Source organism: Euprymna scolopes, chromosome 7, assembly GCF_053919585.1.
Source record: "Euprymna scolopes isolate OS-2025 chromosome 7, ASM5391958v1, whole genome shotgun sequence".
Taxonomy (NCBI): domain Eukaryota; kingdom Metazoa; phylum Mollusca; class Cephalopoda; order Sepiida; family Sepiolidae; genus Euprymna; species Euprymna scolopes.
Window position 1 is genome coordinate 155,356,656 of NC_136488.1, and position 16,435 is coordinate 155,373,090.

Consider the following 16,435-nt stretch of genomic DNA (forward strand, 5'->3'; position numbering starts at 1 on the left):
ACAAAATAAAAACAAATACATAACAAAATAAAAACAAATACATAACAAAATAAAAACAAATACATAACAAAATAAAAACAAATACATAACAAAATAAAAACAAATACATAACAAAATAAAAACAAATACATAACAAAATAAAAACAAATACATAACAAAACAAAAACAAATATATGACAAATATTATCAAAGGCAAAATAAGTCACTTTTTCACCTTACTGGATAAGTTTTTAATGCTTTTTATTTAACGTAAAATGTTTATTCGGTTCGAAAAACGAATAACGTTGAACGCTGTCAGAGAACATCCATCTTTTTTTGACGTTTAAAAAGCACATGTAACTATTTATTTAAGGGAGGGTACCATGTTTCAAACACGATTATAAAAAAATAAAAACATATCGCGTCTATAGTATACACGGTCTTGCATAGGTAGGCTGTATGTAGAAATCAAAGAATTCGATAGATTTAAGGCTATTTTAAAAATATAGAATTCCTTTAATGGTTATCACATTTGCTAAAGAAAAGGGACATTTTATGAAAAAGGGACATTTCAAGAAGGGGACAAACCCGAAAACAATTTTTGTTTTGGCGAAAATTGGGAATAATCTAAATATTAATTAACTAATACCATTTTTTTAATTTAATTTTACCCCCCCCCCCTTTGCCTCAACAAGAGGCAATTTTATTTTGATAGTATAATTTGGGCTTGCTTAGGAACCGATCCTTTTGTCTAAAAAGATATGGTTCGGAGGATATTTCAAGAGGAAGTATGAGTTTATTGCCAATTTACCGGGTAATGCCGACCGTTCCGATCACTTATAAAACATTCTATAGTGCCTCTTGAGAGGGGGGCGGTCTACTTACTAACTACATATTGTCTTCAAATCTTAAAAAGATTAAAAAAGTAACGCGAAATAAGAATCATTTTCTCTCCGTTAGTCCAGAGAAAGTAATCAAATTTTTCAAAGATCGCGAAACTGAATTAGCTTTAATGTCATTCACAAAAAGTTTCACGCGTCATTCATAAAATGCGACATTCGACCATTTCTTCCTAAAGAAATTGAAAGAAAGGTTTACTTCATTAAACAGTAGAAATGAAAACTTTTGTTTCCGCCTTAAAATAAAGGGACACGCTCAAAAAAAAAAAAAAATCCTTATTTACTTGTTTACGTGATTGTTTGCAAGATTAAATGTATTCATTATAAAAGCAAATTTCATTCATTAAGTTCAAATAATACTTCCATTCATAAAAGTAATGACTATTTCTATGCATAAAAAAATTTGATATCTTTAATTTTAGTCTTAGTTAATTTTAAAGTGATTTTTTTTTTTCAGTATTTTAAATATCATATTTATGCAGACAAAATACCGTGCTGAAATAACTTATTTAGAAACCTATTTTTCACATGGGGAGGGGAGAGTGTTTTGTAACTATTTTGTACTTTCACCTAACAATTTAATAAAAAGATACCGTAAAACTTGAAAATACTATAGAGAAAAAAAAAATAGCACGATACCTTAAGTTAAGGTATCGTGCTATTTTTTTTTTAACCTTAACCTTCTCTGCATAAACGCTTTAAATATTTATTTCATCTTAGACTGGAATATAAATTTTAAATAGGACAATCCCTGGAATAAATGTGGTATGGTGATTCAGGATTTTAGCTAGGAATAGTATAAGTGACAAGGATGATCATAGACCCCCCCCCCCTTCCCACATTTTTTGAATGGCATTGGCTTATTACCTAACTTATTTCGATTATTGTAAAATCGATTGAAATAGATTTTTCAACGTATAGTATCTATTCTTTCCTCAGTTAGGGGAGGAGAAAATCTCAACTGGGGCTCTTTTAATTTTTGTTCCTAATTAATTCCTTCGGGGAGAATCTGCCGCCTCCCCCTTAAAAACCGATCTTACGTCTAACTTCGCGTTCGTAGAGAGGGGGTGACACTTAAATAGAAATATCTTGTGCAAAATATATAATAAGAGCATTTATTTGTTTGTTTTCAAACTAAATCACCAAGACTAACGACAACGCGTTTTATATACGACGTCCCACAAAAATTAGCGTGTACAAAGCTGCCAGAGACATCCATTTCATTCTATTGAGAAAGCAAATCTATTTCTATCGCTTTCTTTCTGTTTTCTACAGATACGTTTTGTCCCCCCCCCTTTTTTTTTTTTTTTTTTTTTTTTAGCGATTGAGGTTATTTTACATAATTATTTGTGCGAACACTGGCGAAGGATATTTTTTCCAGAACTAATATTTTAAACTGTTTTTCATATTTCCATCTCACACTTAGGGTTAGTGTTGGGTTTAATGAAGTACAATGTGCATGTTTTTGTGAAATTCCAACAAAAAATTTTGTCTGTCACGATGACACTTATTGGGTTGATTTCTATTTTGTTTATTTTCGGACTTTTGAGAAATTGACTCTCCGAAGACGCAAGACGGCAAATTTGTGGTTGTCGGTTTCACTTACCAACTCGGCACTAGTTCTTTTTCGAACCGAATAAAAGCGTTAATACGTTAAAACACAAAACTTATCCAGGTGGGTAGAAGAGTAACTTATCTTGCATTTGGTAACATTTGTCATTTTAATTGAAAAAATTTTTTTTTTTTTACTCTTTTTCGTTTGTTGACTTATCTGCTAAATACCCTTAAGCATTTTTCTATTTTATGCGTTTCTTTATGCTTTTATTCATTAGTTGAAAATTTGTTTCAACTCCTCAATTGCCACTTTAACGGAAAATTAAAGAAATGACAGATTTTTAGCACTAAAACTGGTGATTATGCAGTTATGTTATTTTTTTTAATGGTATTTAAGTTAAATTCATTGTTTTACATTGTAATTTTTTTTTTTTTTTTTTTTTTTTTTTTTACTTTGTTTCCACCATAACATTTTCCTTTAAAACGATGGCCATAACAGATTTTCGGGTATGCTGAAAACGAATACCGCATTTAAATTTTCCGCAAATAAGTAAATGGTGACCATTGTTGTACGCGCACAACAATGGTCACCCCACCCACCACTTATAACAAAGAATTACATTGCTTAATATCCGGAAAACTACTTATTTGCGGAAAATTTAAATGCCATATTCATTTTCAGCATACCCTAAAATCTGTAATGGTCATCGTTTTAAAGGAAAATGTTAAGGTGGAAACAAAGTAAAAATTTACTTTTTTTTTTAAAAATGAATTCAGAATATTAATTACAGCTGTTAATATAAATAAGTTCGGTACTAGTGCACTTATTGATCTGCACCATTTTTTAATTAGTATTTTCAAGTTTAATTAAAGTTTTGATATATTTTTATTAAATTGTAAGGTTAAAGTACAGAATAGGTAAAAACATCCTCCTCTCGCCATGTTATGAATGACTTTCTAAATAACGTTATTTCAGCACGGATAAATAAGTGAACTAGTTACCGAAAGTTCTTGACCAAAATATAAACACAATTTTTTTTTTTTTTTTTTTCATTATGTTTGCCAGTTTGGAAACCCAAATAAATGTTATTTGTTCTTGGTGATCAAGAACTGGGTGACCAGTTTACGTTAATTTTAATAGTAAAGTAAAACCCCGCTATAGTTTTTTTTTTTTTTTTTTAGTTTTATTTTAAATGAAATTCTATTTTTGCGTGCGTTTAAAATGAAAACACCCGAAAAATAGAATCTCATTTTTATTTTTCCGTTAGCAGCGTCATAGAAACGATTAAAATTTAACAAATTTAATTAATTTTGAATGAAGGATAAAAAACGTAATACACCGTATTTTATTCTTTTCCGCTCACTTCTGGTAGAGAAAAGTGTCTAAGTTTTCTTTTAAACTACATTGTAAAATATTTCATTTATTTTTACCATTTTAACGGGAAATAAGAAAATCGTAAAAAGTCCAATTTAGGGGCAAGTTACTATTTTACTTTAAATCATTAAATTTGAGTAATTAATACAGATTGGATTTTTAGGAATTTCATGTTAAATTTCTACGGTAGCTTTCGTTTATTAAATTGTTATGTGAAATTACAGAATAGTTACAAAACACCCTACCCAACCCATTCCACGTTAAGAATGGGTTTCTAAATATTTCAGCACGATCCATAATTCTGCGTAAGTATCAAATCGAAGTTATGGTACTTAGATTTGGAAAATAAATATTACACGAAATTAAAACTAAAAGAAAAAAAATAAAGGCGGACCTGAACTAAAAATCACCCCCACCCCACCCATAGTGTCCAATCAATAATAATCCACTGAAAAAAAAAAAAAATGCACAAAAACCGAAAGCCGTTCTTAACCTGGGGAGGTTCGGGGTGTTTATTCTGAAAGCCGTTCTTAGGCGGAGGAGGATGATTCTCGTTCAGGTCCGCCAAAATAAATATCTTAAAATATTAAAACTTTAAATGTTTAAAAAAAAAAAAAAAATTGGTACTTAGTTATTGGACCGTGCTAAATTAACGTTATTTAGAAAGCCATTCTTAACATGGGGAAAGGAGGGTGTTTTATAACTAGAGGGCTAAAACATATTCTTTTCATTGTTTTGACTTTCGAGTGTGTATCCGTTGATAACTTATGTGCTTTTATATAGAGTGGTTCTCGGTTGATTAACTGTGTCGGATATATACTCGAGTCCAAACAAGAGTATAGTCGTCATAGCCCTATTTAGAACTATTCTGTACTTTCACTTATATATATATATATATATATATATATATATATAAGAACGTAAAACTTAAAAATACTATTGGTGCATGCAGTGCAGCTGCAGCACTGCAGCACTTATTGATCTCTGCGCTATGTTTTTTTAAATAGTATTTAAGTTTAAAGTTTTATGGTTTTATTAATTGTAAGGTTAAAGTACAGAATATGTATAAAACACCCTCCCCATGTTAAGAATGGCTTTCTTAAATGTTATTTCAGCACGGATCAATAAGGGCACTTCTTGCACTAGTACCAATACTATTTAAAAAAAATCGCAGTTCAATAACCAGATTATTTTTAAAAAATGCAGGTACTTATGCAGAGAGTGATCCGTGCTGAAATAACGTTATTATTTAAAAAGCCATTCTTAACATGGGGAGTGGAAGGGTGTTTTGTACCTATTCTGTACCTTACAATTGAATAAAAAAAAATAAATAAATAAATAAATAAATAAAAAAAACTTTAATCAAACGTGGAAATACGATTTTAAAAAAATAGCGCGGATCACTCTCTGCATTAGCACCAAAATGCATTTATAATCCAACTTAACTTCCATAAATCGTATTTTTTAATTTTATTTATTTATTTATTTTACATAAAACTTTAATTCCGCTAATGTTTACTTTCTTAACTAAAAACATTAAACACATGCATGAAGAAACTACAGCGACAAATTTTAAAGTATGGAAAGGAGTCAATACCATATAATTTAATGTAAAATTATCACCCACTTTCTGACCACATAGCGTGGGACAGAACGAGTAACCATTTTTTTTTTTTTTTTGTATTTTCAAACTAACCAATTGTTTTTACAAATAAATGATTACCAGTTCTGTCTTATGTGATTGTTGCTAAAAAATCGGACGAGTTCAGTTTTTACTCTGCAAATCGATAGTTAATTTTATAACCATTTTTTTTTTTTTTTACGAACTTTTTAGTTTGTTATACAAGAAAATCTGTGCTTATGTATGCACTTATGTTACCGTGCTACTTTTTTTTTTTTAAGTCGTATTTTCAAGTTAAATTAAAGTTTTACGATATCTTCTGTTTATTAAATTGTTTGAAGTTACAGAACTCCCCTCCCCATGTTAAGAATGGTTTTCTAAACATTTTAGCACGGTAAAATAAGTGCACTCACTGGCAGTGCACTTATTTTACACTGCATCATTAATACCAGTTAACCAATTTAAACTCTGTAAATTAGAATTTACGGTACTTATGTATTTATGTCACCGCGCTAAAATAACATTTAGAAAGCCATTCTTAACATGGGAGTGTTAACTATCCTGTACTTTCCCCCTAATAATTTAATAACCAGATATATCGTAACGATTGAATTTATCTTGAAAATAGCATTAAAAAAAATAGTGCGGTAAGAGGAAACACCGAATTTACAATAATTTATTATTTGACATGGATTACAAGTTGGAAAATTAAAATTTTCCTTAATTAAATGGTTTTTATTCTCAGCTGAAAGTAGTTACTGCTTATGCACTTTTGTTACCGCGGTATTTTTTAAATAGCATTTTCAAGTTAAATTTATATCTTTTATATTAATCTCTTAAGTGAAAGCAGAGAATAGTTAGAAACCACCCTCCCCCATGTTAAGAATGGCTTTCTAAATACCATTTCAGCACGGTAACAAAAGTGCATAAGTACAAAGTAGTTAGCAAAATATTTATAGGTAAACTATAATTTTGCCGGTTAGCAAATAAATTGAACATTACAAATGCTAAAAGTCATCTTTGTGTAAAAGTTTATAATACAGAAATGCACAGGCACAGCCTATGCATTTCTGTGTTGCATAGGTTAAAAAGAATGAAAATAAACTTTGAATATATATATATATATATATATATATATATATATATATATATATATATATATATTATGAGAGGTGTAAAAGGTGATATAAAAATAAGGAATAAAGTTACTTACCTCCAAATAAATTAATTGTAGAATCACTCGGTATAAGTCACATTCGGGTTCGAAATAAACGAGGCAATGATTTGATTTCATTGATAATATTTCTTTCTTTTTTACCTTAATAAAAAAAATAAAAAAATCTCTCCTTTTCTTTGGTATTCAACTTTTCTTCTTGCTGTAATGTTTTATTTCCCTCCTGTCTTTCTTTCTTTTTTTTTTAAATCCCCCCCAAAAGGACTTAAATCGTAAACAACTTGAATGACACACTTCGGATTTTGTTCGGCTCACTTTTTATTTCTCCCGAACTCAAACGAAAACGATCGAATCTAAAAGTTGGACTCGGCCTTTTAAATGTCCATCACATTTCTGATCACATACAACAACAACAAGGCAAAGCGGAAGGAGGAGGAGTGTGTGAAGTCTATTTATTTATCTCCTCCTACTCTCGCGTCCTTTGAAACGAATGTAAAAAGTTTCAAATGAGCGTGCGTGTGTGTGTGTGTGTGTGTGTGTGTGCTCGCGCGTGTGTGCGTGTATGTATGCGTGTGAATGCATCTATATATGTGTGTTACGCAAGTCTGAGTATCATGTATTGTCCATCAAAACTGTACATAAGTGTATATAAAATAAAAAAAAAAGTTCTTATTTAAAATTCAGCCTAATTTTAAACTATTGGTGTACGTTTCGTCACGGAACGAATACGTCGTATTCCAAAAAACACGTAAATTGATGAAGTAGTTTTATTTTTAAGTAAGAAAATTAAATTTTATGAGTAAGCAAAACGGAACTGTTTCGCATCATCATCTTGGAAAAAAAACAAGTGCAGATAAGTCCACAATAATTCAAACTTGTTTATCTAAGGCAATGGCAGAAACACTATAGTGGAATGGAGACGAAAATTGATGGTCACATTCAATGCTGCCAAGACTAAGCTTGTTTCCTTCAATAATTACAAGAAACCTTTTCAACCACCAATAGCTATGGCTAAAGATACATTACGTAAAAGTACTTCTTTTAAACTCCTCGGCTTAACGTTCACAGGGAACATGAGTTGGAACAGATACAATGAGAGCATTGCCAAGGCTGCTGCTAAGAAGGTGGGCTCTCTCTACCATGCTAGAAAGTTACTTACGCCTGAAAGTATCCTGTGCCTCTACAAAGCCACCATTTGCCCATGTATGGAGTATTGTTGTCACATTTGGGCTGGTGCATCTGCTACTAGTCTCTCACTCCTGGACAGGGTTCAGAAGAGAGTCGCGAATCTGATAGATCCTGAACTGTCATCTAAGCTTCAACCTCTGTCCCATTGATGAAATGTTGCACCCCTCTGCCTGTTTTACAAGTATTTTAATGGTGGATGCTCTGACGAACTACAAGCCCTTGTACCCCCTCAATGTAAATACCCCCGACAAACCCGACAAGAAGCAAAGCCCCACCCCTACACAGTAGAAATCCCTAGATATAAGAAAGCCTTCTACTCTAATAGTTTCTTCCTCAGAACTGCTAGACTTTGAAATTCCCTTCCAGGTTCCTGTTTCCTCAACTGTATTGACATGCAGAAGTTCAAGTGAAATGTGAACAGACATCTTGTTGCTCAACTTCCTACATAGAATCCCTGCAACTCATGTCCCTGATAGTAGCCCCCTACATCAAAGTGGCACTGTACCTTGTTTGGGGTGAAAATGTAAAAAAAAAAAAAAAAAAAAAAAAAGCCATCAGCCTTGTAAGTCTACCGATTTCGCAATAATTGTTTTAATTCGTTTAAAAAATGTTTTTCTTTATAAAACTAAAACTACTTGATCGATTTACGTGAACTTTTGGAATATAACATTTCCGTTCCGTGACTGGTAAGGACATCATACAGATTTTTTTGTAGTTTTTTTCTTCCTTTTTTTTTATTAGGTTGGCTACTAAATAAGAACTGAAAAATATTTTTAGAGTATACACTACAGGAGTGGCGTGGTATAGTGGTTACAGGCATAGACTATGAACCCAGTCGTGCCGTGATTGAATTTTACTGTCTACTACTCCTGAGGAAAGTATGAATCCTTTCTCCAGCTATGGATTTAGTAGTAGGGTCGACATTAATAGTTGGACAACTAATCACTATTACTTACCTCCCTATGAGCACAGTTTTAAAAAGAGGTACTCTGGATTAAACAAAAATAAAAATTGACTCAATCTAAGTGGATTTCTTTTTCACTGATCGAGGAAAGGAAAGATGAAGTGTAATATCAGAACAGATACTACACTTTGTTCCTAGCTAAAAGGCCAAGAACAACGATTTCCTATTCACTTGCCGCCCCTCGAAGGTGGAGTTAAAGACAAGGTCGGTTTTTAATCTGGGGAAAATCAAGCTCCCCAAAAAGAGACATTCTGGATTGGGACAAAAATATTTTTTAAACATGCCTCAGTCTATAAGGATTTCCCCTTCACTGACTATTGCAAGGATAGAAAAAATAAAGTGTAGGTATCAGAAGAGAACGGATACTCCAAAATAATACCAGTCTTTCTTTTACTTATCTGAACAATTATTACCAGCCGACCTGGACTTTCCCTTGCCATTGGACGCAAGCAATGTCGGTTCAAGTGCAGTGCTGTTAGAGATTGCACAACCTTTGTTTCTCTATAGATTTCTGTGGTGTAAATGAAGAAAAAAGAAACAAGAACGACCGACCGCGTTTTTGTGTGGCTTACCTCGTGTTCATAATGAAGAAGAAAGAAACAAAAATGGCTGCCCTGTTTCTTTATATGCCTACAGGGTGACCACGAGGTATGCAAATGAGATGCTCCTGATTGGAGATAAAAGAGGAGTGATTTGGGGAAGGAATGCATTCTGAAGTTAGATTGCGAGCAGAGAAGTTGTATTTGTAGAAGAGAAAAGTCGGATTCGGGGAGAGAACAGCTAAAGTTGCAGAAGTTCGTTTTGGAGTGGAGAGAAGACGCGTCAAGTGGTAACCAGAAAGTGAAAGTTCGGACAGCAGTGTCACGCAACCGACAAGCTATTTCGGCACATCAAGCAAATTAACATGGCTGAGTGGAGACTGAGCACTCAGATGTTGAGACCCTTTACTGGGGAGGGTGACCTGATTAAGTGGCTGGAGAAATTAAAAATGGTGGCAAAGCTGCAAAAGATAGAAGATGTGGTCACCCTGCTGCCGCTATACTTAGAGGGGGAAGCCCTCATGATTTACCAGCAGATGCGAGATGAAGACAAGGAAGACCTTGCCTTAGTGGAGCAAAGGCTGAAATTGGCCTTCGCTGAGGGCCCATTTGAAGCACTTGGCAAGCTGTCAAGTTTGAGGTGGACCGGCGAGTCCGTTGACGTCTTTGCGGCAGAGATCAGGAGACTGGCAGGGTTGGCTGGTTACGTGGGGAGGAGCCTGGAGATGACGGTAAAGCTGTACCTAGTGAACGGCTTCCCAGAGGAAATCTCTGTGAACATGCAGAGAATCACGGGGATCCATTCTATGGAAGTGGACGATCTCTTGGTCCACGCCAGAGTCCTAGTGAAAAATGTTAAAAGCCCAATCGTGGCTGCAGCTGTGAGTGGAAATATGTGCATGAGGCCTCACTTGAATGAGAGGCAGCCGGTGAGGCGACAGGAGGGGAGACCTGCCATCAAGTGTTTCCGGTGCCAGGGTCCTCATCTGATCAAGGACTGCAAAGAGCCGAGACCGGGGATCACGTGCTACCGATGTGGATAAGTGGGGCATATTAGCCGCTATTGTGTTGCTGCACGGGACCAGGGAAACGAGTGAAGGGGAGCTATTGCGCCAGTGGTTACCCCTTCTGTGTGGAAATGGCGCATGATGGAACATTGCCTCGGTTACCGGTGGTAGTCAATGGGAAGAGAGCCATAGCCCTTGTCGACACAGGCTGCACTACAACGTTGTTAGCGAGGAATGTCGCGAGGTCATGGAGCGGAACCAGGATTATTAGGACCGTGGATGGCAGGGATGTGAAATGCCTAGGAGAGACGACAGCGGAAGTAATGGTGCAAGGGGTGCCCATTGGACTGCAAGCCCTAGTGTTGAATCATCTGGTCGGTGGTGTCGACGTGATTATAGGTATGAGTGCAATTAACCGACTGGGGGGCGCTACGTTAAGAGGGGGCCAAGTGACGTTTGGACGTCTCGGCGCAGTGGGGATGGCAGGAGTGGAAGGTGATAGAACCGTCAGAACCCCAAAACTGGAGGTTTGCTGCATTAAGGACAAAGACTTCCTGGCGAAGTTTGATGGCGTGAGGTGGACGGTGGAATGGAAATGGATCTCCGGGCCCCCAGAACTACAGAATAAGGTGGGCTGCTACGAAAACACCCTGCAAGGAGAAATAAGAAAAGGATTCGAGGAAGAAGTGGAGAGGTGGATAAAAGAAGGAATTCTGAAACCGTGGACAGGGGAAGAAAAAGGAGTGTTGCCACTACTGGCGGTTGTTCAGCCTACCAAAAACAAGATTAGGCCCGTGCTGGATTTTAGGGAATTGAACAGACACGTAGCCTGCCACACTGGAACGGGGATCGACGTATGTGAGGAGGTCATGAGGAAATGGAGAAGAAGATTGTCGATCTGAAATCGGCATATCTGCAGATCCATGTAGATGAAAAACTCTGGCAGTACCAACTGGTCCGGTACAAGGGGCAGGTGTATTGTCTGACAAGGTTAGGCTTTGGGCTGAGTTCAGCCCCCAAAATTATGACTGCCGTGCTGAAGACAGTGCTGAGCAAAGACTGTACAGTGGAGGAGGCCACTAGTTCGTACATTGACGACATCTTGGTGGAGGAGGCAGAGGTGACAGCAGAGAAAGTAAGAAGCCATGTCGAGAAGTATGGGTTGACTGCAAAACCGGCGGAGGCCCTAGATGGAGGAGCGGTGCTGGGGTTGAAACTAAGGCGAGATGGAAAAGAAAGCCTTGTCTTCGAACGAGGGAATGCAATACCCGAAGTCGGATCTGAGCTGACGAGGCGAGAACTCTTCTCAGTCTGCGGGAGGCTGGTCGGGCACTATCCTATCGCTGGCTGGCTCAGGATAGCATGCAGCTTTATTAAACGACAAACAGGCAACCGTTATTCCTAGCCAGAGAGGTTTACCCGGAGACCACCGAGGAGGAGGTTAGGGAGGTGGTGGAGAACTGTCGAGAGTGCCAATCAATTGACCCTGGACCGTCCAGACACGAAGCAGGAGAGCTACACGTTGCGGAGGACTGGAAGTGATTGGCCATTGATGTGACACACTATCGCCACAAATTGTATCTGTCGATGGTCGACTGTGGACCGGGAAGGTTTGCCATCTGGAGAGAGATCAGGGCAGAAGCTGCATGGGCGATCAGAGGGGTCATCGAGGAGATATTTTTGGAGAGAGGGCCGGTTGAGGAACTCTTAATGGACAATGGCCCTGCTTTCCGATCAGAAGCCTTTAAAGGGGTGTGCGATAAGTGGGGAGTAAGGCAATTTTTCAGAGCAGCGTATCGGCCGAGTGGCAACGGAATAGTGGAGAGGAATCATCGCACCATTAAAGCCGCTGCAGAAAAAAGCAACGTATCATCCATAGAGGCGGTGTTTTGGTATAACATCTCGCCGAAGACCAAACAAAATGAGACAACTGTGCCTCATAGGGCCGTTTTCACATATAAGTGGTGGCATCCGTGCAACAAAACAGCAGGAATTGAGAGTGAAGAAGCCACTATCAAAGTAGGTGAAGAGGTGTGGGTGAAACCCCCCAATGCACAGTGTACCACTCGTTGGAAAAGAGGGGTCGTAACAGGATTGCAGTCGAAGAACAATGTGATGGTGAATGGCGTTCCCCGGCATATCTTAGACCTGCGTCGTGTGACATTGCCAGTATGCAGTGAGGGCAGTGAAGAAGGGGAAATCGAGGGCCACCGAGAAGCAAATGATGCTGCTCGACCTGACTTAGGCCCGCGTTGTAGTGAACCTGAAAACGTTAACCCCCGAGAAGTTGTCCCCCAGAGGCCTCGACGTGAGAGGAGGCGGCCTGCTTGGATGGAGGATTATGAAGTATCCTATTGATCTCGAAGATCAGGGGGGCGTGTGGTGTAAATGAAGAAAAAAGAAACAAGAACGACCGACCGCGTTTTTGTGTGGCTTACCTCGTGTTCATAATGAAGAAGAAAGAAACAAAAATGGCTGCCCTGTTTCTTTATATGCCTACAGGGTGACCACGAGGTATGCAAATGAGATGCTCCTGATTGGAGATAAAAGAGGAGTGATTTGGGGAAGGAATGCATTCTGAAGTTAGATTGCGAGCAGAGAAGTTGTATTTGTAGAAGAGAAAAGTCGGATTCGGGGAGAGAACAGCTAAAGTTGCAGAAGTTCGTTTTGGAGTGGAGAGAAGACGCGTCAAGTGGTAACCAGAAAGTGAAAGTTCGGACAGCAGTGTCACGCAACCGACAATTTCCCGCGTATGCACCATTATGGAGAGGGAGTATCAATTATCTCTCGAGACTGAAAAGGGGCCCTTTTACACTAATGTGTATTAAAGGCTTTTACGTTCACAAATTTTTAATGTTTTTTATCTATTTTTTTATAGTATTTTCAAGTTACATTCAAGTTTTACAGAGTCTTTTTTTTTTTAATTGTTAGATGAAAGTATAGAATAGTTACAAAATACATGTTAAAAATCTTTAAAAATTAGTTTCTAGATAATAACGTTATTATTTCAGCACGGTTATGCGGAAAATTTGCCGCTATGTCCAACGACGGTTATCCCATGGGTTATAGTTACCAAGGTACAAAAAACAATGCAACAATAAAAACAAGAAAGAAGAAACGACTGTCTAGAAGATAAAATAATTTATTGAGAAAAAGAAATTGATTAAAAAAAGAAGAAAATGTAAAATGTTCACTTGCGTCTGCAACTGTTAAATTTGTCCCTTTAGCAAGGTCCAACAGACCTTAAATAACTATATGAAAAAAAAAAACACTAGAGAGGGTAAGGAATAGAAGAAGGAAAGAAAGAGAGATAAATAGAATCACGTGGCTTACCGAAGTGCTTTTTCCAATGGATGACCATATTATCTTTTTTCATGTGGACGAAAATAAGTCAATATAAGTTACTTCCCCTTAATCATCACACTATCTCTTTTCGACTTTGGGTAAATAAATCCATGTTAGTTCCTTGTAGATGACGAAAATAAAACTACAAATGTTCAATCAAAGTTCATTTGATAATTCTTGTAATTTCGTCTCTTCAGTAACTGAGTTTTCACCACCTCGCTTGCAAGAATTTCCTTTCTTATTGTGAACATCAAAGTCGACTTTCCATTTGTAATCCGGCTAAACTTAGCTGCGCAGCTTTTTGACCTCATGTATACCATTAAACAACTCCTTCATTCCTAGAAGAATATGCTGTCTCTTACCCTCTGATGCATGAAGGTTACTGATTTTTATGTCTTTGCTGACATGTCTTCTTCTTCCACTTTTTATAGTCTAGTCACGACATCTGCCTTCACTTGTTTAGCTTATTTCTAAACTTTCTTGATTTTCAACTCCAGTTAAGACTATTTCTAATTTTTACGTTTTTTTTTTTGTTTTTTTGTTTTTTTTTGTTTTGACGGAGACAAAGTTCACACATCTTGCACCAGTGGACGCCGAAACCTCAACTAGCAAAATAATGCAAATCTTCAAAAAACAAGCGGGAACTTCACAAACCAATCAGTGTGTACAATTCAGACACAAGATACAACAATCATCATCATCATCATCATCATCATCATCATCATCATCATCATCATCATCATCATCAGAACTAGATAAAAGAGTAAGAAAGAAGAAGAAGAAGAAGAGGAAAAAGAGAGGAAGAAAGATTAAACAGGAATAAAATTCCAACACGGTACTTTCTCTGCATAAGTACCTCTTTTTAACATTTTTTTTAAACATTTGTTGTTATGTTCGTGTATGAATTGTAAGTGTTACTGTTCAGTGTCAGTGTCTGTTTCTGCAATCGATTCTTAAGAAAACATTTTTGTTGTTTGTGCACTTTATGTTTACACAAATACACAAGCTTCAGTAGTAAGTACGAGATAGGATAGACTCACGGCGGAGTCACCACTTATAGGAAATGTGGTTTGGATCATCGGGATTTATCAATTTTTAACTGTGGTTGCGTGTGGCACAATTTTATTGAAGTTGAAAGTAGGAGTGTATCCGTGGGACCATTAAAAGTAAATTTAACGGAATCACCGATTAATAGAACGGTTTCACCAATCCACATCCTTACATAAAGAAATAAAAATGCAATCCAGAAAATAATGACACTCAACAATGAACACAAAGTCATAGTATTAACATGAATTAAACAACATTTATTTACGTGTTAAAAATATTAGTTTAAATTGTTCCAACCTAAGTGTTTTCTTGTGTTGAATGTTTATAATGAAAGATTAATGAAGTGAAGATTTTTGTGAGAATGGCACGAGGTTTGAAATTACTGATTTTTTATGATCAGAGTGCCACACGTGGGGTTAAAGTTAATGTGGTTATTTTCTGAGAAAAACAATCCATAAATCATATGAATGAATGCAGTTGTGTGAGTTCATATCGTAAGAACAGTAGTTCGAAATAGAATTGTTTGAAGGAAGATTTAAATTCTCGTTCGATGTGGTAACTTTCCATGATGGGAATTAAAGTTCATGTGCATTGCGCATAATATCAGGACGGGGGAGAGGTAACGTCTCCCGGTGACGAATTTATCCTGAACATGTGTTTTTGAGAAATTGAAGAAAAAAAACTAAACTGATTTTTGCCAAGCAAATCTTTAAATACAGGCCTTCTCGAACGTTTAAGTCTGTTCACTGTATTTCTATGCAAGAGAGCGTAATATATTAGTTCCTTTTGTTTGGTCGCATCACAACATCCTGTACCTATGCATTCTTCATACGCATGGGCATTGAAACGGTGATCGCTATGAAATATTTCTGCTGGGGATTTATTTCGACCATAGTGCTTGCTACAAGACTCCACACCTAGATGAGAAGTTGATTTAAGGAGAAAGAATACAAATATTGCAAGTATTTCACAGGGTGTAGGTAGCAAAACAAAGTGGACACTTTATGTGTCTGTCGGATTTGGTGGAAATTGTAGCACTAGGTAGCACTGTATCGTTGGGCATGGCAGTAGTTAACAAATCTCTTGAGATTTGCGTCTGTACCGCTGTGGTACTACAGTCTGTATTGTTGAAAAAGGCTTTCTTCAGTCAATCAATGCTGATCGAGTCATGTTTGCCATTCTTATCCATCACAAAATGTTTTGGATATCTTTTAAGAACCTTGTAAGGACCGGAGTAGGGCAGTTGCATGTCCATGTGTGTATGTTTTGAGGAAGGTAGTAATAATGGACGCACTTTGTCGATGTGAACATGTTTAAAAAGAACCTCAGGAATAGGGAACTTTGCTAGAGGGCTCTTAATAGGTTGAGTGACTTTGGATTTCCGGCAAGGGATACAACTTCGTAACCAGTCGCGTACGTTCTTGTTAATAGCGGTTCATATGAAACGTCACCAATTTCTCTGTCGCTCGAACACCTGGGTGCGATAAATTGTGTAATTTCGAACAAACGGTTAATCTGTGTACGAACGGTACATATGGACGTTCGTGTCCAGTCGAAGTGTCGCACTAAATAAAATTGTTTGAGAAAGGCAAGGGAACTTGTTGAAAGTTAAAACTAGGAGATCATCATAAGTTTTTCAATTCTTCGTCACTCTGCAAGTCCGTAACGATCTGATAACCCATATCGTGAACAGGTTGTATGGCGTTGACGTGCATACACAATGGTGTGTCAGCGTCAGCG

At 36.8% G+C, this 16,435-nt stretch overlaps 1 protein-coding gene across 5 annotated transcripts in view; it reads right to left on the reverse strand.

Annotated features, from left to right (window-relative positions):
* The window catches only part of LOC145280080 (rho GTPase-activating protein 18-like), a 312,700-nt gene extending 299,046 nt beyond the window's left edge, over positions 1–13,654 (reverse strand). The window contains exon 1 of one of the 5 annotated variants that reach the window (XM_080131781.1): positions 13,634–13,654. The gene's annotated coding sequence lies outside the window, so the exon portion shown is untranslated. Of the gene's footprint in view, positions 1–6,641; positions 7,027–13,633 lie in introns of those variants that run through there. The other 4 variants (XM_080131785.1, XM_080131780.1, XM_080131786.1 and 1 more) reach the window with 4 other exon arrangements.
* Between the last annotated feature and the right edge of the window lie 2,781 nt (positions 13,655–16,435).